Below are 27867 nucleotides of genomic sequence, written 5' to 3' on the forward strand. Positions count from 1 at the left end.
CTTTAGTTAGTCAACAAAATGGAATGCAAAAGACTACCTCTTTATTGGTAAAAGAGTTGCATCAATCTGTTTTGCTGCAATGTAACATGAGGGTCTACACTATTAGGTCTGGATAGTACAATCACATTTCATGCTGGGATTTGTAAAGCAAAGAACACAAATAAACGGCTTTCCTATATCGCAACAATTAATGATTATACTAATGAAAAAATCAGTTTCACTCAAAGATGTTACTAAGCCCCAGTGGCCAAATGGATAAGGTACTGGCCTCCTAAGCCAGGGATTGTGGGTTCAAGTCCCATATGGGGTGATAGGCTTTATTTCATTAAAATAATTTTGGAGATGTTCCTTTCATTCTTGCTTCATACTGCACAAATGGCTCCACCAGAAACTTTTATCTGCTTATCAATCCGGAACTGTTCAGCTTGCAAAATTATGGCCCAGTATCTAAAAGCAGACATTTATCCTAATGACATTGTGGATTAGTTTTCTGAAAAGTTTACTATCACCTGGGACAGTGGCTTCAAGTCCCATCTAGGATGCATGTTCCTTTGTTGCTCATTCTCATTCTAGAAGTTATGCTTTTTTTCAATTCAGGTGACTGTCTTAATGGTATTGCAGAAAATCCATATATACCAAAAAATACCTATTAAGTTTTAATTGCAATTTAATATCAGAGTGGCTACAAAAAAACAATTTCTATTGCAATTGCTGATGGGTTTCTTGAAGTCCTTTCATCCATGTCATCAAAAGGGTAATTTTCTGCCTTTTATATTTCTTTGGACACTGACTTTACTGACAATTTAGGTGCTTCAGACCAAAAAAACAATGTTTACCTTTAAATATAGAGCACAAGTGAGATTTAATTTATTTTTATTTAAAGATACTGCATTTTTTGATATTATAGTGTATATTTTCCCTATGCAACATTAAAGTTACATATATCTATAGCAAATATTATTTAAGATAAATAAACAGGAATTATTTTACAATTTTGATAATATTGTACTGTACAACAGTGGCATGAATTCATTGCAATAAACACCTATGGATACATAAAACTGGGCAATAACACAAATGCACAATATAATTGATTACCTTATGATTAGAATATTACTTTCATTAGGTATTTTAGTATTGGGTGCAGTAGTTTAGTGGATTTAAAAAGTAACTAATTCAAAATTAATAAACCAAGTTAATTTACTTAGTCAACTCGATGCTTAAATCACTCAACTAAAAATAAAGCGCTTTGTCTATGTGCTCCTGTGGCACAATCGGTCTGTGCGTGGTACTTATAAGACAGTATCTGTTGAGCAATCCTGAGGTTGTGAATTCAAGCCTCACCTGGCCTAATGGATAAGGCACTGGCCTCCTAAGCCAGGGATTGTGGGTTCAAGTCCCATCTGGGGTGATAGGCTTTATTTCATTAAAATAATTTTGGAGATGTTCCTTTCATTCTTGCTTCATACTGCACAAATGGCTCCACCAGAAACTTTTATCTGCTTATCAATCCGGATACTGCAAAATTATGGCCCAGTATCTAAAGCAAACATTTATCCTAATGACATTGTGGATTAGTTTTCTGAAAAGTTTACTATCACCTGGGACAGTGGCTTCAAGTCCCATCTAGGATGCATGTTCCTTTGTTGCTCATTCTCATACTAGAAGTTATGCTTTTTTTCAATTCAGGTGACTGTCTTAATGGTATTGCAGAAAATCCATATATACCAAAACATACCTATTAAGTTTTAATTGCAATTTAATATCAGAGTGGCTACAAAATAACAATTTCTATTGCAATTGCTGATGGGTTTCTTGAAGTCCTTTCATCCATGTCATCAAAAGGGTAATTTTCTGCCTTTTATATTTCTTTGGACACTGACTTTACTGACAATTTAGGTGCTTCAGACCAAAAAAACAATGTTTACCTTTAAATATAGAGCACAAGTGAGATTTAACTTATTTTTATTTAAAGATACTGCATTTTTTGGTATTATAGTGTATATTTTCCCTATGCAACATTAAAGTTACATATATCTATACCAAATATTATTTAAGATAAATAAACAGGAATTATTTTACAATTTTGATAATATTGTACTGTACAACAATGGCATGAATTCATTGCAATATACACCTATGGATACATAAAACTGGGCAATAACACAAATGCACAATATAATTGATTACCTTATGATTAGAATATTACTTTTATTAGGTACTTTAGTATTTGGTGCAGTAGTTTAGTGGATTTAAAAAGTAACTAATTTAAAATTAATAAACCAAGTTAATTTACTTTGTCAACTCGATGCTAAAATCACTCAACTAAAAATAAAGCGCTTTGTCCATGTGCTCCTGTGACGCAATCGGTCTGTGCGCAGTACTTGTAAGACAGTATCTGTTGAACAATCCTGAGATTGTGAATTCAAACCTCACCTGGAGCAAATGTAATTTTTTTTCTAATGTCATCAGTTAATGATTATCATCTGCTTCCTGAACATCCTGATATGAAGCCAGAAAAAAAACACAAACATGACTGTTTTTAAGTACCAGTACACACATCTGCTTTGGTTCATATGCACTGTAAACATTACTTTAGTTAGTCAACAAAATGGAATGCAAAAGACTACCTCTTTATTGGTAAAAGAGTTGCATCAATCTGTTTTGCTGCAATGTAACATGAGGGTCTACACTATTAGGTCTGGATAGTACAATCACATTTCATGCTGGGATTTGTAAAGCAAAGAACACAAATAAACGGCTTTCCTATATCGCAACAATTAATGATTATACTAATGAAAAAATCAGTTTCACTCAAAGATGTTACTAAGCCCCAGTGGCCAAATGGATAAGGTACTGGCCTCCTAAGCCAGGGATTGTGGGTTCAAGTCCCATCTGGGGTGATAGGCTTTATTTCATTAAAATAATTTTGGAGATGTTCCTTTCATTCTTGCTTCATACTGCACAAATGGCTCCACCAGAAACTTTTATCTGCTTATCAATCCGGAACTGTTCAGCTTGCACAATTATGGCCCAGTATCTAAAAGCAGACATTTATCCTAATGACATTGTGGATTAGTTTTCTGAAAAGTTTACTATCACCTGGGACAGTGGCTTCAAGTCCCATCTAGGATGCATGTTCCTTTGTTGCTCATTCTCATTCTAGAAGTTATGCTTTTTTTCAATTCAGGTGACTGTCTTAATGGTATTGCAGAAAATCCATATATACCAAAAAATACCTATTAAGTTTTAATTGCAATTTAATATCAGAGTGGCTACAAAATAACAATTTCTATTGCAATTGCTGATGGGTTTCTTGAAGTCCTTTCATCCATGTCATCAAAAGGGTAATTTTCTGCCTTTTATATTTCTTTGGACACTGACTTTACTGACAATTTAGGTGCTTCAGACCAAAAAAACAATGTTTACCTTTAAATATAGAGCACAAGTGAGATTTAATTTATTTTTATTTAAAGATACTGCATTTTTTGATATTATAGTGTATATTTTCCCTATGCAACATTAAAGTTACATATATCTATAGCAAATATTATTTAAGATAAATAAACAGGAATTATTTTACAATTTTGATAATATTGTACTGTACAACAGTGGCATGAATTCATTGCAATAAACACCTATGGATACATAAAACTGGGCAATAACACAAATGCACAATATAATTGATTACCTTATGATTAGAATATTACTTTCATTAGGTATTTTAGTATTGGGTGCAGTAGTTTAGTGGATTTAAAAAGTAACTAATTTAAAATTAATAAACCAAGTTAATTTACTTAGTCAACTCGATGCTAAAATCACTCAACTAAAAATAAAGCGCTTTGTCTATGTGCTCCTGTGGCACAATCGGTCTGTGCGTGGTACTTATAAGACAGTATCTGTTGAGCAATCCTGAGGTTGTGAATTCAAGCCTCACCTGGCCTAATGGATAAGGTACTGGCCTCCTAAGCCAGGGATTGTGGGTTCAAGTCCCATATGGGGTGATAGGCTTTATTTCATTAAAATAATTTTGGAGATGTTCCTTTCATTCTTGCTTCATACTGCACAAATGGCTCCACCAGAAACTTTTATCTGCTTATCAATCCGGATACTGCAAAATTATGGCCCAGTATCTAAAAGCAGACATTTATCCTAATGACATTGTGGATTAGTTTTCTGAAAAGTTTACTATCACCTGGGACAGTGGCTTCAAGTCCCATCTAGGATGCATGTTCCTTTGTTGCTCATTCTCATACTAGAAGTTATGCTTTTTTTCAATTCAGGTGACTGTCTTAATGGTATTGCAGAAAATCCATATATTCCAAAACATACCTATTAAGTTTTAATTGCAATTTAATATCAGAGTGGCTACAAAATAACAATTTCTATTGCAATTGCTGATGGGTTTCTTGAAGTCCTTTCATCCATGTCATCAAAAGGGTAATTTTTTGCCTTTTATATTTCTTTGGACACTGACTTTACTGACAATTTAGGTGCTTCAGACCAAAAAAACAATGTTTACCTTTAAATATAGAGCACAAGTGAGATTTAACTTATTTTTATTTAAAGATACTGCATTTTTTGGTATTATAGTGTATATTTTCCCTATGCAACATTAAAGTTACATATATCTATACCAAATATTATTTAAGATAAATAAACAGGAATTATGTTACAATTTTGATAATATTGTACTGTACAACAATGGCATGAATTCATTGCAATATACACCTATGGATACATAAAACTGGGCAATAACACAAATGCACAATATAATTGATTACCTTATGATTAGAATATTACTTTTATTAGGTACTTTAGTATTGGGTGCAGTAGTTTAGTGGATTTAAAAAGTAACTAATTTAAAATTAATAAACCAAGTTAATTTACTTAGTCAACTCGATGTTAAATCACTCAACTAAAAATAAAGCACTTTGTCCATGTGCTCCTGTGGCGCAATCGGTCTGTGCGTGGTACTTATAAGACAGTATCTGTTGAGCAATACTGAGGTTGTGAATTCAAGCCTCACCTGGAGCAAATGTAATTTTTTTTCTAATGTCATCAGTTAATGATTATCATCTGCTTCCTGAACATCCTGAAATGAAGGCAGAAAAAAAAACTCAAACATGACTGTTTTTAAGGTAACAGTACACACAGCTGCTTTGGTTCATATGCACTGTAAAAATTACTTTAGTTAGTCAACAAAATGGAATGCAAAAGACTACCTCTTTATTGGTAAAAGAGTTGCATCAATCTGTTTTGCTGCAATGTAACATGAGGGTCCACACTATTAGGGCTGGAAAGTACAATCACATTTCATGCTGGGATTTGTAAAGCAAAGAACACAAATAAACGGCTTTCCTATATCGCAACAATTAATGATTATACTAATGAAAAAATCAGTTTCACTCAAAGATGTTACTAAGCCCCAGTGGCCTAATGGATACAGCACTGGCCTCCGAAGCCAGGGTTTGTGGTTTCAAGTCCCATCTGGGGTGATAGGCTTTATTTCATTAAAATAATGTTTTAGATGTTCCTTTTATTCTTGCTTCATACTGCAGAAATGGCTCCACCAGAAACTTTTATCTGCTTAACAATCTGGTACCGTTCAGCTTGCATAATTATGGCCCAGTATCTAAAAGCAGACATTTATTCTAATGACATTGTGGAATAGTTTCCAGAAAAGTTTACTATCACCTGGGACAGTGGCTTCAAGTCCCATCTAGGATGCATGTTCCTTTGTTGCTCATTCTCATTCTAGAAGTTATGCTTTTTTTCAATGCAGGTGACTGTCTTAATGGTACTGCAGAAAATCCATATATACCAAAACATACCTATTAAGTTTTAATTGCAATTTAATATTAGAGTGGCTACAAAATAACAATGTCTATTGCAATTGCTGATGGGTTTCTTGAAGTCCTTTCATCCATGTCATCAAAAGGGTAATTTTCTGCCTTTTATATTTCTTTGGACACTGACTTTACTGACAATTTAGGTGCTTCAGACCAAAAAAACAATGTTTACCTTTAAATATAGAGCACAAGTGAGATTTAATTTATTTTTATTTAAAGATACTGCATTTTTTGATATTATAGTGTATATTTTCCCTATGCAACATTAAAGTTACATATATCTATACCAAATATTATTTAAGATAAATAAACAGGAATTTTGTTACAATTTTGATAATATTGTACTGTACAAAAATGGCATGAATTCATTGCAATATACACCTATGGATACATAAAACTGGGCAATAACACAAATGCACAATATAATTGATTACCTTATGATTAGAATATTACTTTTATTAGGTACTTTAGTATTGGGTGCAGTAGTTTAGTGGATTTAAAAAGTAACTAATTTAAAATTAATAAACCAAGTTAATTTACTTAGTCAACTCGATGCTAAAATCACTCAACTAAAAATAAAGCGCTTTGTCCATGTGCTCTGTGGCGCAATCGGTCTGTGCGCGGTACTTATAAGACAGTATCTGTTGAGCAATCCTGAGGTTGTGAATTCAAGCCTCACCTGGAGCAAATGTATTTTTTTTTCTAATGTCATCAGTTAATGATTATCATCTGCTACCTGAACATCCTGAAATGAAGGCAGAAAAAAAAACTCAAACATGACTATTTTTAAGGTACCAGTACACACAGCTGCTTTGGTTCATATGCACTGTAAACATTACTTTAGTTAGTCAACAAAATGGAATGCAAAAGACTACCTCTTTATTGGTAAAAGAGTTGCATCAATCTGTTTTGCTGCAATGTAACATGAGGGTCCACACTATTAGGTCTGGATAGTACAATCACATTTCATGCTGAGATTTGTAAAGCAAAGAACACTAATAAACGGCTTTCCTATATCGCAACAATTAATGATTATACTAATGAAAAAATCAGTTTCACTAAAAGATGTTACTAAGCCCCAGTGGCCTAATGGATAAGGCACTGGCCTCCTAAGCCAGGGATTGTGGGTTCAAGTCCAATCTGGGGTGATAGGCTTTATTTCATTAAAATAATTTTGGAGATGTTCCTTTCATTCTTGCTTCATACTGCACAAATGGCTCCACCAGAAACTTTTATCTGCTTATCAATCCGGAACTGTTCAGCTTGCAAAATTATGGCCCAGTATCTAAAAGCAGACATTTATCCTAATGACATTGTGGATTAGTTTTCTGAAAAGTTTACTATCACCTGGGACAGTGGCTTCAAGTCCCATCTAGGATGCATGTTCCTTTGTTGCACATTCTCATACTAGAAGTTATGCTTTTTTTCAATTCAGGTGACTGTCTTAATGGTATTGCAGAAAATCCATATATACCAAAACATACCTATTAAGTTTTAATTGCAATTTAATATCAGAGTGGCTACAATATAACAATTTCTATTGCAATTGCTGATGGGTTTCTTGAAGTCCTTTCATCCATGTCATCAAAAGGGTAATTTTTTGCCTTTTATATTTCTTTGGACACTGACTTTACTGACAATTTAGGTGCTTCAGACCAAAAAAACAATGTTTACCTTTAAATATAGAGCACAAGTGAGATTTAACTTATTTTTATTTAAAGATACTGCATTTTTTGGTATTATACTGTATATTTTCCTATGCAACATTAAAGTTACATATATCTATACCAAATATTATTTAAGATAAATAAACAGGAATTATGTTACAATTTTGATAATATTGTACTGTACAACAATGGCATGAATTCATTGCAATATACACCTATGGATACATAAAACTGGGCAATAACACAAATGCACAATATAATTGATTACCTTATGATTAGAATATTACTTTTATTAGGTACTTTAGTATTGGGTGCAGTAGTTTAGTGGATTTAAAAAGTAACTAATTTAAAATTAATAAACCAAGTTAAATTACTTAGTCAACTCGATTCTAAAATCACTCAACTAAAAATAATACACTTTGACCATGCACTCCTGTGGCGCAATTGGTCAGCACGCGGTACTTATAAGACAGTATCTGTTGAGCAATGCTGAGGTTGTGAATTCAAGCCTCACCTGGAGCAGATGTAATTTTTTTTTCTAATGTCATCAGTTAATGATTATCATCTGCTACCTGAACATCCAGATATGAAGGCAGAAAAAAAAACACAAACATGACTGTTTTTAAGGTACCAGTACACACAGCTGCTTTGGTTCATATGCACTGTAAACATTACTTTAGTTAGTCAACAAAATGGAATGCAAAAGACTACCTCTTTATTGGTAAAAGAGTTGCATCAATCTGTTTTGCTGCAATGTAACATGAGGGTCCACACTATTAGGGCTGGTTAGTACAATCACATTTCATGCTGGGATTTGTAAAGCAAAGAACACAAATAAACGGTTTTAGTATATCGCAACAATTAATGATTATACTAATGAAAAAATCAGTTTCACACAAAGATGTAACTAAGCCCCAGTGGCCTAATGGATAAGGCACTGGCCTTCTAAGCTGGTGATTGTGGTTTCAAGTTATCTGGGGTGATTGGCTTTATTTCATCCATATAATTACTGGAGATGTTCCATTTATTCTTGCTTGATACTGCACAAATGGCTCCACCAGAAACTTTTATCTGCTTAACAATCCAGTACTGTTCAGCTTGCAAAATTATGGCACATTATCTAAAAGCAGACATTTTTCCTAATGACATTGTGGATTAGTTTCCGGATAAGTCTACTATCACCTGGGACAGTGGCTTCAAGTCTCATCTAGGATGCATGTTCCTTTGTTGCTCATTCTCATTCTAGAAGTTATGCTTTTTTTCAATGCAGGTGACTGTCTTAATGGTATTGCATGAAATCCATATATACCAAAACATACCTATTAAGTTTTAATTGCAATTTAATATCAGAGTGGCTACAAAATAACAATGTCTATGGCAATTGCTGATGGGTTTCTTGAAGTCCTTTCATCCATATCATCAAAAGGGTAATTTTCTGCTTTTTATATTTCTTTGGACATTGACTTTACTGACAATTTAGGTGCTACAGACCAAAAAAACAATGTTTACCTTTAAATATAGAGCACATGTGAGATTTAATTTATTTTTATTTAAAGATACTGCATTTTTTGGTATTGTAGTGTATATTTTCCCTATGCAACATTAAAGTTAAATATATCTATAGCAAATATTATTTAAGTTAAATAAACAGGAATTATTTAACAATTTTGATAATATTGAACTGTACAACAATGGCATGAATTCATTGCAATATACACCTATGGATACATAAAACTGGGCAATAATACAAATGCACAATATAATTGATTACCTTATGATTAGAATATTACTTTTATTAGGCACTTTAGTATTGGGTGCAGTAGTTTAGTGGATTTAAAAAGTAACTAATTTAAAATTAGTAAACCAAGTTAATTTACTTAGTCAACTCGATTCTAAAATCACTCAACTAAAAATAATACACTTTGACCATGCACTCCTGTGGCGCAATTGGTCAGCGTGCGGTACTTATAAGACAGTATCTGTTGAGCAATGCTGAGGTTGTGAATTCAAGCCTCACCTGGATCAGATGTAATTTTTTTTTCTAATGTCATCAGTTAATGATTATCATCTGCTACCTGAACATCCAGATATGAAGGCAGAAATAAAAACACAAACATGACTGTTTTTAAGGTACCAGTACACACATCTGCTTTGGTTCATATGCACTGTAAACATTACTTTAGCTAGTCAATAAAATGGAATGCAAAAGACTACATCTTTATTGGTAAAAGAGATGCATCAATCTGTTTTGCTGCAATGTAACATGACGTTCCATACTATTAGGTCTGGTTAGTATAATCACATTTCATGCTGTGATTTGTAAAGCAAAGAACACAAATATACGGCTTTCCTATATCACAACAATTAATGATTATACTAATGAAAAATTCAGTTTCACACAAAGATGTTACTAATCCCCAGTGGCCTAATGGATAAGGCATTGGCCTCCTAACCTGGTGATTGTGGTTTCAAGTTATCTGGGGTGATAGGATTTATTTCATCCATATAATTACTGGAGATGTTCCTTTTATTCTTGCTTGATACTGCACAAATGGCTCCACCAGAAACTTTTATCTGCATAACAATCCGGTTCTGTTCAGCTTGCAAAATTATTGCCCAGTATCTATAAGCAGACATTTATCCTAATGACATTGTGGATTAGTTTCCTGAAAAGTTTACTATCACCTGGGATAGTGGCTTCAAGTCCCATCTTGGATGCATGTTCCTTTGTTGCTCATTCTCATTCTAGAAGTTATGCTTTTTTTCAATGCAGGTGACTGTCTTAATGGTATTGCATGAAATATATATATACCAAAATATACCTATTAAGTTTTAATTGCAATTTAATATCAGAGTGGCTACAAAATAACAATGTCTATGGCAATTGCTGATGGGTTTCTTGAAGTCCTTTCATCCATATCATCAAAAGGGTAATTTTCTGCTTTTTATATTTCTTTGGACATTGACATTACTGACAATTTAGGTGCTACAGACCAAAAAACAATGTTTACCTTTAAATATAGAGCACATGTGAGATTTAACTTATTTTTATGTAAAGATACTGCATTTTTTGGTATTGTAGTGTATATTTTCCCTATGCAACATTAAAGTTAAATAAATCTATAGCAAATATTATTTAAGTTAAATAAACAGGAATTATTTAACAATTTTGATAATATTGAACTGTACAACATTGGCATGAATTCATTGCAATATACACCTATGGATACATAAAACTGGGCAATAACACAAATGCACAATATAATTGATTACCTTATGATTAGAATATTACTTTTATTAGGCACTTTAGTATTGGGTGCAGTAGTTTTGTGTATTTAAAAAGTAACTAATTTAAAATTAGTAAACCAAGTCAATTTCCTTAGTCAACTCGATTCTAAAATCACTCAACTAAAAATAATACACTTTGACCATGCACTCCTGTGGCGCAATTGGTCAGCACGCTGTACTTATAAGACAGTATCTGTTGAGCAATGCTGAGGTTGTGAATTCAAGCCTCACCTGGAGCAGATGTAATTTTTTTTTCTAATGTCATCAGTTAATGATTATCATCTGCTACCTGAACATCCAGATATGAAGGCAGAAAAAAAAACACAAACATGACTGTTTTTAAGGTACCAGTACACACAGCTGCTTTGGTTCATATGCACTGTAAACATTACTTTAGTTAGTCAACAAAATGGAATGCAAAAGACTACCTCTTTATTGGTAAAAGAGTTGCATCAATCTGTTTTGCTGCAATGTAACATGAGGGTCCACACTATTAGGGCTGGTTAGTACAATCACATTTCATGCTGGGATTTGTAAAGCAAAGAACACAAATAAATGGCTTTCCTATATCGCAACAATTAATGATTATACTGATGAAAAAATCAGTTTCACACAAAGATGTTACTAAGTCCCAGTGGCCTAATCGATATGGCACTGGCCTCCTAAGCCAGGGATTGTGAGTTCAAGTCCCATCTGGGGTGATAGGCTTTATTTCATTAAAATAATTTTGGAGATGTTCCTTTTATTCTTGCTTCATACTGCACAAATGGCTCCACCAGTAACTTTTATCTGCTTAACAATCCGGTACTGTACAGCTTGCAAAATTATGGCCCAGTATCTAAAAGCAGACATTTATCCTGATGACATTGTGGATTAGTTTCCTGAAAAGTTTACTATCACCTGGGACAGTGGCTTCAAGTCCCATCTTGGATGCATGTTCCTTTGTTGCTCATTCTCATTCTAGAAGTTATGCTTTTTTTCAATGCAGGTGACTGTCTTAATGGTATTGCATGAAATCCATGTATACCAAAATATACCTATTAAGTTTTAATTGCAATTTAATATCAGAGTGGCTACAAAATAACAATGTCTATGGCAATTGCTGATGTGTTTCTTGAAGTCCTTTCATCCATATCATCAAATGGGTAATTTTTTGCTTTTTATATTTCTTTGGACATTGACTTTACTGACAATTTAGGTGCTACAGACCAAAAAAACAATGTTTACCTTTAAATATAGAGCACATGTGAGATTTAACTTATTTTTATTTAAAGATACTGCATTTTTTGGTATTGTAGTGTATATTTTCCCTATGCAACATTAAAGTTACATATATCTATAGCAAATATTATTTAAGTTAAATAAACAGGAATTATTTAACAATTTTGATAATATTGAACTGTACAAAAATGACATGAATTCATTGCAATATACACCTATGGATACATAAAACTGGGCAATAACACAAATGCACAATATAAATGATCATCTTATGATTAGAATATTACTTTTATTAGGTACTTTAGTATTGGGTGCAGTAGTTTAGTGGATTTAAAAAGTAACTAATTTAAAATTAATAAACCAATTTAATTTACTTAGTCAACTCGATGCTAAAGTCACTCAACTAAAAATTGGCCACTTTGACCATGCGCTCCTGTGGCGCAATCGGTCAGCCCGCGGTACTTGTAAGACAGTATCTGTTGAGCAATGCCGAGGCTGTGAGTTCAAGCCTCACCTAGAGCAAAATGTAATTTTTTTTCTTATGTCATCAGTTAATGATTATAATCTGCTACCTGAACATCCTAATATGAAGGCAGAAAAAAAAACACAAACATGACTGTTTTTAAGGTACCAGTACACACATCTGCTTTGGTTCATATGCACTGTAAACATTACTTTAGTTAGTCAACAAAATGGAATGCAAAAGACTACCTCTTTACTGGTAAAAGAGTTGCATCAATCTGTTTTGCTGCAATGTAACATGAGGGTCCACACTATTAGGGCTGGTTAGTACAATCACATTTCATGCTGGGATTTGTAAAGCAAAGAACACAAATAAATGGCTTTCCTATATCGCAACAATTAATGATTATACTAATGAAAACATCAGTTTCACACAAAGATGTTACTAAGCCCCGGTGGCCTAATGGATAAGGCACTGGCCTCCTAAGCTGGTGTTTGTGGTTTCAAGTTATCTGGGGTGATAGGCTTTATTTCATCCATATAATTACTGGAGATGTTCCTTTTATTCTTGCTTGATACTGCACAAATGGCTCCTCCCGAAACTTTTATTTGCTTAACAATCCGGTACTATTCAGCTTGCAAAATTATGGCCCAGTATCTAAAAGCAGACATTTATCCTAATGACATTGTGGATTAGTTTCCGGATAAGTTTACTATCACCTTAGACAGTGGCTTCAAGTCCCATCTAGGATGCATGTTCCTTTGTTGCTCATTCTCATTCTAGAAGTTATGCTTTTTTTCAATGCAGGTGACTGTCTTAATGGTATTGCATGAAATCCATATATACCAAAACATACCTATTAAGTTTTAATTGCAATTTAATATCAGAGTGGCTGCAAAATAACAATGTCTATGGCAATTGCTGATGGGTTTCTTGAAGTCCTTTCATCCATGTCATCAAAAGGGTAATTTTCTGCATTTTATATTTCTTTGGACACTGACTTTACTGACAATTTAGGTGCTACAGACCAAAAAAACAATGTTTACCTTTAAATATAAAGGACATGTGAGATTTAAATTATTTTAATTTAAAGATGCTGCATTTTTTGGTATTGTAGTGTATACTTTCCCTATGCAACATTAAAGTTACATATATCTATAGCAAATATTATTTAAGATAAATAAACAGGAATTATTTTACAATTTTGATAATATTGAACTGTACAACAATGGCATGAATTCATTGCAATATACACCTATGGATACATAAAACTGGGCAATAACACAAATGCACAATATAATTGATTACCTTATGATTAGAATATTACTTTTATTAGGTACTTTAGTATTGGGTGCAGTAGTTTAGTGTATTTAAAAAGTAACTAATTTAAAATTAATAAACCAAGTTAATTTACTTAGTCAACTCGATTCTAAAATCACTCAACTAAAAATAATGCACTTTGACCATGCCCTCCTGTGGCGCAATCAGCCAGCGCGCTGTACTTATAAGACAGTATCTGTTGAGCAATGCCGAGGTTGTGAGTTCAAGCCTCACCTGGAGCAAATGTAATTTTTTTTCTAATGTCATAAGTTAATGATTATCATCTGCTACCTGAACATCCTGATATGAAGGCAGAAAAAAATACACAAACATGACTGTTTTTAAGGTACCAGTACACACATCTGCTTTGGTTCATATGCACTGTAAACATTACTTTAGTTAGTCAACAAAATGGAATGCAAAAGACTACCTCTTTATTGGTAAAAGAGTTGCATCAATCTGTTTTGCTGCAATGTAACATGAGGGTCCACACTATTAGGGCTGGTTAGTACAATCACATTTCATGCTGGGATTTGTAAAGCAAAGAACACAAATAAAACGGCTTTCCTATATCGCAACAATTAGTGATTATAGTAATGAAAAAATCTGTTTCACACAAAGATGTTACTAAGCCCCAGTGGCCTAATGGATAAGGCACTGGCCTCCTAAGCTGGTGTTTGAGGTTTCAAGTTATCTTGGGTGATAGGCTTTATTTCATCCATATAATTACTGGATATGTTCCCTTTATTCTTGCTTCATACTGCACAAATGGCCCCACCAGAAACTTTTATCTGCTTAACAATCCGGTACTGTACAGCTTGCAAAATTATGGCCCAGTATCTAAAAGCAGACTATTATCCTAATGACATTGTGGATTAGTTTCCTGAAAAGTTTACTATCACCTGGGACAGTGGCTTCAAGTCCCATCTAGGATACATGTTCCTTTGTTGCTCATTCTCATTCTAGAAGTTATGCTTTTTTTCAATGCAGGTGACTGTCTTAATGGTATTGCATGAAATCCATATTTACCAAAACATAACTATTAAGTTTAAATTGCAATTTAATATCAGAGTGGCTACAAAATAACAATGTCTATGGCAATTGCTGATAGGTTTCTTGAAGTTCTTTCATCCATGTCATCAAAAGGGTAATTTTCTGCTTTTTATATTTCTTTGGACACTGACTTTACTGACAATTTAGGTGCTACAGACCAAAAAAACAATGCTTACCTTTAAATATAAAGGACATGTGAGATTTAAATTATTTTAATTTAAAGATGCTGCATTTTTGGTATTGTAGTGTATATTTTCCCTATGCAACATTAAAGTTACATATATCTATAGCAAATATTATTTAAGATAAATAAACAGGAATTATTTTACAATTTTGATAATATTGAACTGTACAACAATGACATGAATTCATTGCAATATACACCTATGGATACATAAAACTGGGCAATAACACAAATGCACAATATAATTGATTACCTTATGATTAGAATATTACTTTTATTAGGTACTTTAGAATTGGGTGCAGTAGTTTAGTGGATTTAAAAAGTAACTAATTTAAAATTAATATACCAAGTTAATTTACTTAGTCAACTCGATTCTAAAATCACTCAACTAAAAATAATGTGCTTTCACCTTGCGCTCCTGTGGCGCAATCGGTCAGCGCATGGTATTTATAAGACAGTATCTGTTGAGCAATGCTGAGGCTGTGAATTCAAGCCTCACCTGGAACAAAAGTAATTTTTTTCTAATGTCATAAGTTAATGATTATCATCTGCTACCTGAACATCCTGATATGAAGGCAGAAAAAAAAACACAAACATGACAGTATTTAAGGTACCAGTACACACATCTGCTTTGGTTCATATGCACTGTAAACATTACTTTAGTTAGTCAACAAAATGGAATGCAAAAGACTACCTCTTTACTGGTAAAAGAGTTGCATCAATCTGTTTTGCTGCAATGTAACATGAGGGTCCACACTATTAGGTCTGGTTAGTACAATCACATTTCATGCTGGGATTTGTAAAGCAAAGAACACAAATAAACGGCTTACCTATATCGCAACAATTAATGATTATACTAATGAAAAAATCAGTTTCACACAAAGATGTTACTAAGCCCCAGTGGCCTTTGGATAAGGCACTGGCCTCCTAAGCTGGTGTTTGTGGTTTCAAGTTATCTGGGGTGATAGGCTTTATTTCATCCATATAATTACTGGAGATGTTACTTTTATTCTTGCTTGATACTGCACAAATGGCTCCACCAGAATCTTTTATCTGATTAACAATCCGGTACTATTCAGCTTGCAAAATTATGGCCCAGTATCTAAAAGCAGACATTTATCCTAATGACATTGTGGATTAGTTTCCTGAAAAGTTTACTATCACCTGGGACAGTGGCTTCAAGTCCCATCTAGGATGCATGTTCCTTTGTTGCTCATTCTCATTCTAGAAGTTATGCTTTTTTTCAATGCAGGTGACTGTCTTAATGGTTATGCATGAAATCCATATTTACCAAAACATAACTACTAAGTTTAAATTGCAATTTAATATCAGAGAGGCTACAAAATAACAATGTCTATGGCAATTGCTGATGGGTTTCTTGAAGTCCTTTCATCCATGTCATCAAAAGGGTAATTTTCTGCTTTTTATATTTCTTTGGACACTGACTTTACTGACAATTTAGGTGCTACAGACCAAAAAAACAATGTTTACCTTTAAATATAGAGCACATGTGAGATTTAAATTATTTTAATTTAAAGATGCTGCATTTTTTGGTATTGTAGTGTATATTTTCCCTATGCAACATTAAAGTTACATATATCTATAGCAAATATTATTTAAGATAAATAAACAGGAATGATTTTACAATTTTGATAATATTGAACTGTACAACAATGGCATGAATTCATTGCAATATACACCTATGGATACATAAAACTGGGCAATAACACAAATGCACAATATAATTGATTACCTTATGATTAGAATATTACTTTTATTAGGTACTTTAGTATTGGGTGCAGTAGTTTAGTGGATTTAAAAAGTAACTAATTTAAAATTAATAAACCAAGTTAATTTACTTAGTAAACTCGATGCTAAAATCACTCAACTAAAAATAATGCACTTTGACCATGCGCTCCTGTGGCGCAATCGGTCAGCGCGCGGAACTTATAGGACAGTATCTGTTGAGCAATGCAGAGGTTGTGAATTCAGGTCTCACCTGGAACTAAAGTAATTTTTTTCTAATGTCATCAGTTAATGATTATCATCTGCTACCTGAACATCCTGATATGAAGGCAGAAAAAAAAACACAAACATGACTGTTTTTAAGGTACCAGTACACACATCTTCTTTGGTTCATATGCACTGTAAACATTACTTTAGTTAGTCAACAAAATGGAATGCAAAAGACTACCTCTTTACTGGTAAAAGAGTTGCATCAATCTGTTTTGCTGCATTGTAACATGTGGGTCCACACTATTAGGTCTGGTTAGTACAATCACATTTCATGCTGGGATTTGTAAAGCAAAGAACACAAATAAACGGCTTTCCTATATCGCAACAATTAATGATTATACTAATGAAAAAATCAGTTTCACACAAAGATGTTACTAAGCCCCAGTAGCCTAATGGATAAGGCACTGGCCTCCTAAGCTGGTGTTTAAGGTTTCAAGTTATCTGGGGTGATAGGCTTTATTTCATCCATATAATTACTGGATATGTTCCCTTTATTCTTGCTTAATACTGCACAAATGGCTCCACCAGAAACTTTTATCTGCTTAACAATCCGGTAATGTACAGCTTGCAAAATTATTGCCCAGTATCTAAAAGCAGACATTTATCCTAATGACATTGTGGATTAGTTTCCTGAAAAGTTTACTATCACCTGGGACAGTGGCTTCAAGTCCCATCTAGGATGCATGTTCCTTTGTTGCTCATTCTCATTCTAGAAGTTATGCTTTTTTTCAATGCAGGTGACTGTTTTAATGGTATTGCATGAAATCCATATATACCAAAACATAACTATTAAGTTTTAATTGCAATTTAATATCAGAGTGGCTACAAAATAACAATGTCTATGGCAATTGCTGATAGGTTTCTTGAAGTCCTTTCATCCATGTCATCAAAAGGGTAATTTTCTGCATTTTATATTTCTTTGGACACTGACTTTACTGACAATTTAGGTGCTACAGACCAAAAAAACAATGTTTACCTTTAAATATAGAGGACATGTGAGATTTAAATTATTTTAATTTAAAGATGCTGCATTTTTTGGTATTGTAGTGTATATTTTCCCTATGCAACATTAAAGTTACATATATCTATAGCAAATATTATTTAAGATAAATAAACAGGAATTATTTTACAATTTTGATAATATTGAACTGTACAACAATGGCATGAATTCATTGCAATATACACCTATGGATACATAAAACTGGGCAATAACACAAATGCACAATATAATTGATTACCTTATGATTAGAATATTACTTTTATTAGGTACTTTAGTATTGGGTGCAGTAGTTTAGTGTATTTAAAAAGTAACTAATTTAAAATTAATAAACCAAGTTAATTTACATAGTCTACTCGATGCTAAAATCACTCAACTAAAAATAATGCACTTTGACCTTGCGCTCCTGTGGCGCAATCGGTCAGCACGCGGAACTTATAAGACAGTATCTGTTGAGCAATGCCGAGGTTGAGAGTTCAAGCCTCACCTGGAGCAAATGTAATTTTTTTTCTAATGTCATCAGTTAATGATTATCATCTGCTACCTGAACATCCTGATATGAAGGCAGAAAAAAATCACAAACATGACTGTTTTTAAGGTACCAGTACACACATCTGCTTTGGTTCATATGCACTGTAAACATTACTTTAGTTAGTCAACAAAATGGAATGCAAAAGACTACCTCTTTATTGGTAAAAGAGTTGCATCAATCTGTTTTTCTGCAATGTAACATGCGGGTCCACACTATTAGGTCTGGTTAGTACAATCACATTTCATGCTGGGATTTGTAAAGCAAAGAACACAAATAAACGGCTTTCCTATATCGCAACAATTAATGATTATACTAATGAAAAAATCAGTTTCACACAAAGATGTTACTAATCCCCACTGGCCTAATGGATAAGGCACTGGCTTCCTAAACTAGGGATTGTGGTTTCAAGTTTCATCTGGGCTTTATTTCATCCATGTAATTACTGGAGATGTTCCCTTTATTCTTGCTTGATACTGCACAAATGGCTCCACCAGAAACTTTTATCTGCTTAACAATCCGGTACTGTTCAGCTTGCAAAATTATGGCCCTGTATCTAAAAGCAGACATTTATCCTGATGACATTGTGGATTAGTTTCCGGATAAGTTTGCTATCACCTGGGACAGTGGCTTCAAGTCTCATCTAGGATGCATGTTCCTTTGATGCTCATTCTCATTCTAGAAGTTATGCTTTTTTTCAATGCAGGTGACTGTCTTAATGGTATTGCATGAAATCCATATATACCAAAACATACCTATTAAGTTTTAATTGCAATTTAATATCAGAGTGGCTACAAAATAACAATGTCTATGGCAATTGCTGATGGGTTTCTTGAAGTCCTTTCATCCATGTCATCAAAAGGGTAATTTTCTGCTTTTTATATTTCTTTGGACACTGACTATACTGACAATTTAGGTGCTACAGACCAAAAAAACAATGTTTACCTTTAAATATAGAGCACAAGTGAGATTTAACTTATTTTTATTTAAAGATACTGCACTTTTTGGTATTATAGTGTATATTTTCCCTATGCAACATTGAAGTTACATATATTTATAGCAAATATTATTTAAGATAAATAAACAGGAATTATTTATAAACAGGAATTATTTTACAATTTTGATAATATTGAACTGTACAGCAATGGCATGAATTCATTGCAATATACACCTAAGGATACATAAAACTGGGCAATAACACAAATGCACAATATAATTGATTAACTTATGATTAGAATATTACTTTTATTAGGTACTTTAGTATTGGGTGCAGTAGTTTAGTGGATTTAAAAAGTAACTAATTTAAAATTAATAAACCAAGTTAATATACTTAGTCAACTCGATGCTAAAATCACTCAACTAAAAATAATACACTTTGACCATGTGCTCCTGTGGTGCAATCGGTCAGCGCGCAGTACTTATAAGACAGTATCTGTTGAGCAATGCCGAGGTTGTGAGTTCAAGCCTCACCTGGAGCAAATGAAATTTTTTTTCTAATGTCATCAGTTAATGATTATCATCTGCTACCTGAACATCCTGATATGAAGGCAGAAAAAAATCACAAACATGACTGTTTTTAAGGTACCAGTACACACATCTGCTTTGGTTCATATGCACTGTAAACATTACTTTAGTTAGTCAACAAAATGGAATGCAAAAGACTACCTCTTTATTGGTAAAAGAGTTGCATCAATCTGTTTTGCTGCAATGTAACATGAGGGTCCACACTATTAGGTCTGGTTAGTACAATCACATTTCATGCTGGGATTTGTAAAGCAAAGAACACAAATAAACGGATTTCCTATATCGCAACAATTAATGATTATACTAATGAAAAAATCAGTTTCACACAAAGATGTTACTAAGCCCCACTGGCCTAATGGATAAGGCACTGGCCTCCTAAGCTAGGGATTGTGGTTTCAAGTCTCATCTGGGCTTTATTTCATCCATATAATTACTGGAGATGTTCCCTTTATTCTTGCTTGATACTGCACAAATGGCTCCACCAGAAACTTTTATCTGCTTAACAATCCGGTACTGTTCAGCTTGCAAAATTATGGCCCTGTATCTAAAAGCAGACATTTATCCTGATGACATTGTGGATTAGTTTCCGGATAAGTTTGCTATCACCTGGGACAGTGGCTTCAAGTCTCATCTAGGATGCATGTTCCTTTGATGCTCATTCTCATTCTAGAAGTTATGCTTTTTTTCAATGCAGGTGACTGTCTTAATGGTATTGCATGAAATCCATATATACCAAAACATACCTATTAAGTTTTAATTGCAATTTAATATCAGAGTGGCTACAAAATAACAATGTCTATGGCAATTGCTGATGGGTTTCTTGAAGTCCTTTCATCCATGTCATCAAAAGGGTAATTTTCTGCTTTTTATATTTCTTTGGACACTGACTTTACTGACAATTTAGGTGCTACAGACCAAAAAAACAATGTTTACCTTTAAATATAGAGCACAAGTGAGATTTAACTTATTTTTATTTAAAGATACTGCACTTTTTGGTATTATAGTGTATATTTTCCATATGCAACATTGAAGTTACATATATTTATAGCAAATATTATTTAAGATAAATAAACAGGAATTATTTATAAACAGGAATTATTTTACAATTTTGATAATATTGAACTGTACAGCAATGGCATGAATTCATTGCAATATACACTTAAGGATACATAAAACTGGGCAATAACACAAATGCACAATATAATGATTAGAATATTACTTTTATTAGGTACTTTAGTATTGGGTGCAGTAGTTTAGTGGATTTAAAAAGTAACTAATTTAAAATTAATAAACCAAGTTAATATACTTAGTCAACTCGATGCTAAAATCACTCAGCTAAAAATAATACACTTTGACCATGTGCGCGTGTGGTGCAATCGGTCAGTGCGCGGTACTTATAAGACAGTATCTGTTGAGCAATGCCGAGGTTGTGAGTTCAAGCCTCAACTGGAGCAAATGTAATTTTTTTTCTAATGTCATCAGTTAATGATTATCATCTGCTACCTGAACATCCTGATATGAAGGCAGAAAAAAATCACAAACATGACTGTTTTTAAGGTACCAGTACACACATCTGCTTTGGTTCATATGCACTGTAAACATTACTTTAGTTAGTCAACAAAATGGAATGCAAAAGACTACCTCTTTATTGGTAAAAGAGTTGCATCAATCTGTTTTGCTGCAATGTAACATGAGGGTCCACACTATTAGGTCTGGTTAGTACAATCACATTTCATGCTGGGATTTGTAAACACAAATAAATGGCTTTCCTATATCGCAACAATTAATGATTATACTAATGAAAAAATCAGTTTCACACAAAGATGTTACTAAGCCCCACTGGCCTAATGGATAAGGCACTGGCCTCCTAAGCTAGGGATTGTGGTTTCAAGTCTCATCTGGGCTTTATTTCATCCATATAATTACTGGAGATGTTCCCTTTATTCTTGCTTGATACTGCACAAATGGCTCCACCAGAAACTTTTATCTGCTTAACAATCCGGTACTGTTCAGCTTGCAAAATTATGGCCCTGTATCTAAAAGCAGACATTTATCCTGATGACATTGTGGATTAGTTTCCGGATAAGTTTGCTATCACCTGGGACAGTGGCTTCAAGTCTCATCTAGGATGCATGTTCCTTTGATGCTCATTCTCATTCTAGAAGTTATGCTTTTTTTCAATGCAGGTGACTGTCTTAATGGTATTGCATGAAATCCATATATACTAAAACATACCTATTAAGTTTTAATTGCAATTTAATATCAGAGTGGCTACAAAATAACAATGTCTATGGCAATTGCTGATGGGTTTCTTGAAGTCCTTTCATCCATGTCATCAAAAGGGTAATTTTCTGCTTTTTATATTTCTTTGGACACTGACTATACTGACAATTTAGGTGCTACAGACCAAAAAAACAATGTTTACCTTTAAATATAGAGCACAAGTGAGATTTAACTTATTTGTATTTAAAGATACTGCACTTTTTGGTATTATAGTGTATATTTTCCCTATGCAACATTGAAGTTACATATATTTATAGCAAATATTATTTAAGATAAATAAACAGGAATTATTTATAAACAGGAATTATTTTACAATTTTGATAATATTGAACTGTACAGCAATGGCATGAATTCATTGCAATATACACCTAAGGATACATAAAACTGGGCAATAACACAAATGCACAATATAATGATTAGAATATTACTTTTATTAGGTACTTTAGTATTGGGTGCAGTAGTTTAGTGGATTTAAAAAGTAACTAATTTAAAATTAATAAACCAAGTTAATATACTTAGTCAACTCGATGCTAAAATCACTCAGCTAAAAATAATACACTTTGACCATGTGTGCGTGTGGTGCAATCGGTCAGTGCGCGGTACTTATAAGACAGTATCTGTTGAGCAATGCCGAGGTTGTGAGTTCAAGCCTCAACTGGAGCAAATGTAATTTTTTTTCTAATGTCATCAGTTAATGATTATCATCTGCTACCTGAACATCCTGATATGAAGGCAGAAAAAAATCACAAACATGACTGTTTTTAAGGTACCAGTACACACATCTGCTTTGGTTCATATGCACTGTAAACATTACTTTAGTTAGTCAACAAAATGGAATGCAAAAGACTACCTCTTTATTGGTAAAAGAGTTGCATCAATCTGTTTTGCTGCAATGTAACATGAGGGTCCACACTATTAGGTCTGGTTAGTACAATCACATTTCATGCTGGGATTTGTAAACACAAATAAATGGCTTTCCTATATCGCAACAATTAATGATTATACTAATGAAAAAATCAGTTTCACACAAAGATGTTACTAAGCCCCACTGGCCTAATGGATAAGGCACTGGCCTCCTAAGCTAGGGATTGTGGTTTCAAGTCTCATCTGGGCTTTATTTCATCCATATAATTACTGGAGATGTTCCCTTTATTCTTGCTTGATACTGCACAAATGGCTCCACCAGAAACTTTTATCTGCTTAACAATCCGGTACTGTTCAGCTTGCAAAATTATGGCCCTGTATCTAAAAGCAGACATTTATCCTGATGACATTGTGGATTAGTTTCCGGATAAGTTTGCTATCACCTGGGACAGTGGCTTCAAGTCTCATCTAGGATGCATGTTCCTTTGATGCTCATTCTCATTCTAGAAGTTATGCTTTTTTTCAATGCAGGTGACTGTCTTAATGGTATTGCATGAAATCCATATATACCAAAACATACCTATTAAGTTTTAATTGCAATTTAATATCAGAGTGGCTACAAAATAACAATGTCTATGGCAATTGCTGATGGGTTTCTTGAAGTCCTTTCATCCATGTCATCAAAAGGGTAATTTTCTGCTTTTTATATTTCTTTGGACACTGACTATACTGACAATTTAGGTGCTACAGACCAAAAAAACAATGTTTACCTTTAAATATAGAGCACAAGTGAGATTTAACTTATTTGTATTTAAAGATACTGCACTTTTTGGTATTATAGTGTATATTTTCCCTATGCAACATTGAAGTTACATATATTTATAGCAAATATTATTTAAGATAAATAAACAGGAATTATTTATAAACAGGAATTATTTTACAATTTTGATAATATTGAACTGTACAGCAATGGCATGAATTCATTGCAATATACACCTAAGGATACATAAAACTGGGCAATAACACAAATGCACAATATAATTGATTAACTTATGATTAGAATATTACTTTTATTAGGTACTTTAGTATTGGGTGCGGCAGTTTAGTGGATTTAAAAAGTAACTAATTTAAAATTAATAAACCAAGTTAATATACTTAGTCAACTCGATGCTAAAATCACTCAACTAAAAATAATACACTTTGACCATGTGCTCCTGTGGCGCAATCGGTTAGCGCGCGGTACTTATAAGACAGTATCTGTTGAGCAATGCCGAGGTTGTGAGTTCATGCCTCACCTGGAGCAAATGTAATTTTTTTTCTAATGTCATCAGTTAATGATTATCATCTGCTACCTGAACATCCTGATATGAAGGCAGAAAAAAATCACAAACATGACTGTTTTTAAGGTACCAGTACACACATCTGCTTTGGTTCATATGCACTGTAAACATTACTTTAGTTAGTCAACAAAATGGAATGCAAAAGACTACCTCTTTATTGGTAAAAGAGTTGCATCAATCTGTTTTGCTGCAATGTAACATGAGGGTCCACACTATTAGGTCTGGTTAGTACAATCACATTTCATGCTGGGATTTGTAAAGCAAAGAACACAAATAAATGGCTTTCCTATATCGCAACAATTAATGATTATACTAATGAAAAAATCAGTTTCACACAAAGATGTTACTAAGCCCCACTGGCCTAATGGATAAGGCACTGGCCTCCTAAGCTAGGGATTGTGGTTTCAAGTCTCATCTGGGCTTTATTTCATCCATATAATTACTGGAGATGTTCCCTTTATTCTTGCTTGATACTGCACAAATGGCTCCACCAGAAACTTTTATCTGCTTAACAATCCGGTACTGTTCAGCTTGCAAAATTATGGCCGTGTATCTAAAAGCAGACATTTATCCTGATGACATTGTGGATTAGTTTCCGGATAAGTTTGCTATCACCTGGGACAGTGGCTTCAAGTCTCATCTAGGATGCATGTTCCTTTGATGCTCATTCTCATTCTAGAAGTTATGCTTTTTTTCAATGCAGGTGACTGTCTTAATGGTATTGCATGAAATCCATATATACCAAAACATACCTATTAAGTTTTAATTGCAATTTAATATCAGAGTGGCTACAAAATAACAATGTCTATGGCAATTGCTGATGGGTTTCTTGAAGTCCTTTCATCCATGTCATCAAAAGGGTAATTTTCTGCTTTTTATATTTCTTTGGACACTGACTTTACTGACAATTTAGGTGCTACAGACCAAAAAAACAATGTTTACCTTTAAATATAGAGCACAAGTGAGATTTAACTTATTTTTATTTAAAGATACTGCACTTTTTGGTATTATAGTGTATATTTTCCATATGCAACATTGAAGTTACATATATTTATAGCAAATATTATTTAAGATAAATAAACAGGAATTATTTATAAACAGGAATTATTTTACAATTTTGATAATATTGAACTGTACAGCAATGGCATGAATTCATTGCAATATACACCTAAGGATACATAAAACTGGGCAATAACACAAATGCACAATATAATGATTAGAATATTACTTTTATTAGGTACTTTAGTATTGGGTGCAGTAGTTTAGTGGATTTAAAAAGTAACTAATTTAAAATTAATAAACCAAGTTAATATACTTAGTCAACTCGATGCTAAAATCACTCAGCTAAAAATAATACACTTTGACCATGTGCGCGTGTGGTGCAATCGGTCAGTGCGCGGTACTTATAAGACAGTATCTGTTGAGCAATGCCGAGGTTGTGAGTTCAAGCCTCAACTGGAGCAAATGTAATTTTTTTTCTAATGTCATCAGTTAATGATTATCATCTGCTACCTGAACATCCTGATATGAAGGCAGAAAAAAATCACAAACATGACTGTTTTTAAGGTACCAGTACACACATCTGCTTTGGTTCATATGCACTGTAAACATTACTTTAGTTAGTCAACAAAATGGAATGCAAAAGACTACCTCTTTATTGGTAAAAGAGTTGCATCAATCTGTTTTGCTGCAATGTAACATGAGGGTCCACACTATTAGGTCTGGTTAGTACAATCACATTTCATGCTGGGATTTGTAAAGCAAAGAACACAAATAAACGGATTTCCTATATCGCAACAATTAATGATTATACTAATGAAAAAATCAGTTTCACACAAAGATGTTACTAAGCCCCACTGGCCTAATGGATAAGGCACTGGCCTCCTAAGCTAGGGATTGTGGTTTCAAGTCTCATCTGGGCTTTATTTCATCCATATAATTACTGGAGATGTTCCCTTTATTCTTGCTTGATACTGCACAAATGGCTCCACCAGAAACTTTTATCTGCTTAACAATCCGGTACTGTTCAGCTTGCAAAATTATGGCCCTGTATCTAAAAGCAGACATTTATCCTGATGACATTGTGGATTAGTTTCCGGATAAGTTTGCTATCACCTGGGACAGTGGCTTCAAGTCTCATCTAGGATGCATGTTCCTTTGATGCTCATTCTCATTCTAGAAGTTATGCTTTTTTTCAATGCAGGTGACTGTCTTAATGGTATTGCATGAAATCCATATATACCAAAACATACCTATTAAGTTTTAATTGCAATTTAATATCAGAGTGGCTACAAAATAACAATGTCTATGGCAATTGCTGATGGGTTTCTTGAAGTCCTTTCATCCATGTCATCAAAAGGGTAATTTTCTGCTTTTTATATTTCTTTGGACACTGACTATACTGACAATTTAGGTGCTACAGACCAAAAAAACAATGTTTACCTTTAAATATAGAGCACAAGTGAGATTTAACTTATTTGTATTTAAAGATACTGCACTTTTTGGTATTATAGTGTATATTTTCCCTATGCAACATTGAAGTTACATATATTTATAGCAAATATTATTTAAGATAAATAAACAGGAATTATTTATAAACAGGAATTATTTTACAATTTTGATAATATTGAACTGTACAGCAATGGCATGAATTCATTGCAATATACACCTAAGGATACATAAAACTGGGCAATAACACAAATGCACAATATAATTGATTAACTTATGATTAGAATATTACTTTTATTAGGTACTTTAGTATTGGGTGCAGTAGTTTAGTGGATTTAAAAAGTAACTAATTTAAAATTAATAAACCAAGTTAATATACTTAGTCAACTCGATGCTAAAATCACTCAACTAAAAATAATACACTTTGACCATGTGCTCCTGTGGTGCAATCGGTCAGCGCGCAGTACTTATAAGACAGTATCTGTTGAGCAATGCCGAGGTTGTGAGTTCAAGCCTCACCTGGAGCAAATGAAATTTTTTTTCTAATGTCATCAGTTAATGATTATCATCTGCTACCTGAACATCCTGATATGAAGGCAGAAAAAAATCACAAACATGACTGTTTTTAAGGTACCAGTACACACATCTGCTTTGGTTCATATGCACTGTAAACATTACTTTAGTTAGTCAACAAAATGGAATGCAAAAGACTACCTCTCTATTGGTAAAAGAGTTGCATCAATCTGTTTTGCTGCAATGTAACATGAGGGTCCACACTATTAGGTCTGGTTAGTACAATCACATTTCATGCTGGGATT

The 27867-nt window shown here is 33.4% G+C and overlaps 5 non-coding genes across 5 annotated transcripts; all 5 read left to right on the forward strand.

The window, feature by feature from the left end:
* The first annotated feature begins 2830 nt into the window (after positions 1–2830).
* On the forward strand, positions 2831–2903 carry TRNAR-CCU (transfer RNA arginine (anticodon CCU)). The gene has a single exon. It is a non-coding gene; the product is annotated as a tRNA-Arg (tRNA).
* Positions 2904–6927: 4024 nt separating this feature from the next.
* On the forward strand, positions 6928–7000 carry TRNAR-CCU (transfer RNA arginine (anticodon CCU)). The gene has a single exon. It is a non-coding gene; the product is annotated as a tRNA-Arg (tRNA).
* Positions 7001–19975: 12975 nt separating this feature from the next.
* Positions 19976–20068, forward strand: TRNAI-UAU (transfer RNA isoleucine (anticodon UAU)). Its single transcript is given in 2 exon segments — positions 19976–20013; positions 20033–20068. It is a non-coding gene; the product is annotated as a tRNA-Ile (tRNA).
* Positions 20069–24471: 4403 nt separating this feature from the next.
* On the forward strand, positions 24472–24564 carry TRNAI-UAU (transfer RNA isoleucine (anticodon UAU)). Its single transcript is given in 2 exon segments — positions 24472–24509; positions 24529–24564. It is a non-coding gene; the product is annotated as a tRNA-Ile (tRNA).
* Positions 24565–27483: 2919 nt separating this feature from the next.
* TRNAI-UAU (transfer RNA isoleucine (anticodon UAU)) lies at positions 27484–27576 on the forward strand. The gene is given in 2 exon segments: positions 27484–27521; positions 27541–27576. It is a non-coding gene; the product is annotated as a tRNA-Ile (tRNA).
* Positions 27577–27867: the final 291 nt, after the last annotated feature.

Source organism: Taudactylus pleione, unplaced genomic scaffold (genome assembly GCF_031769625.1).
Source record: "Taudactylus pleione unplaced genomic scaffold, aTauple2 ptg000473l, whole genome shotgun sequence".
Lineage (NCBI taxonomy): Eukaryota > Metazoa > Chordata > Amphibia > Anura > Myobatrachidae > Taudactylus > Taudactylus pleione.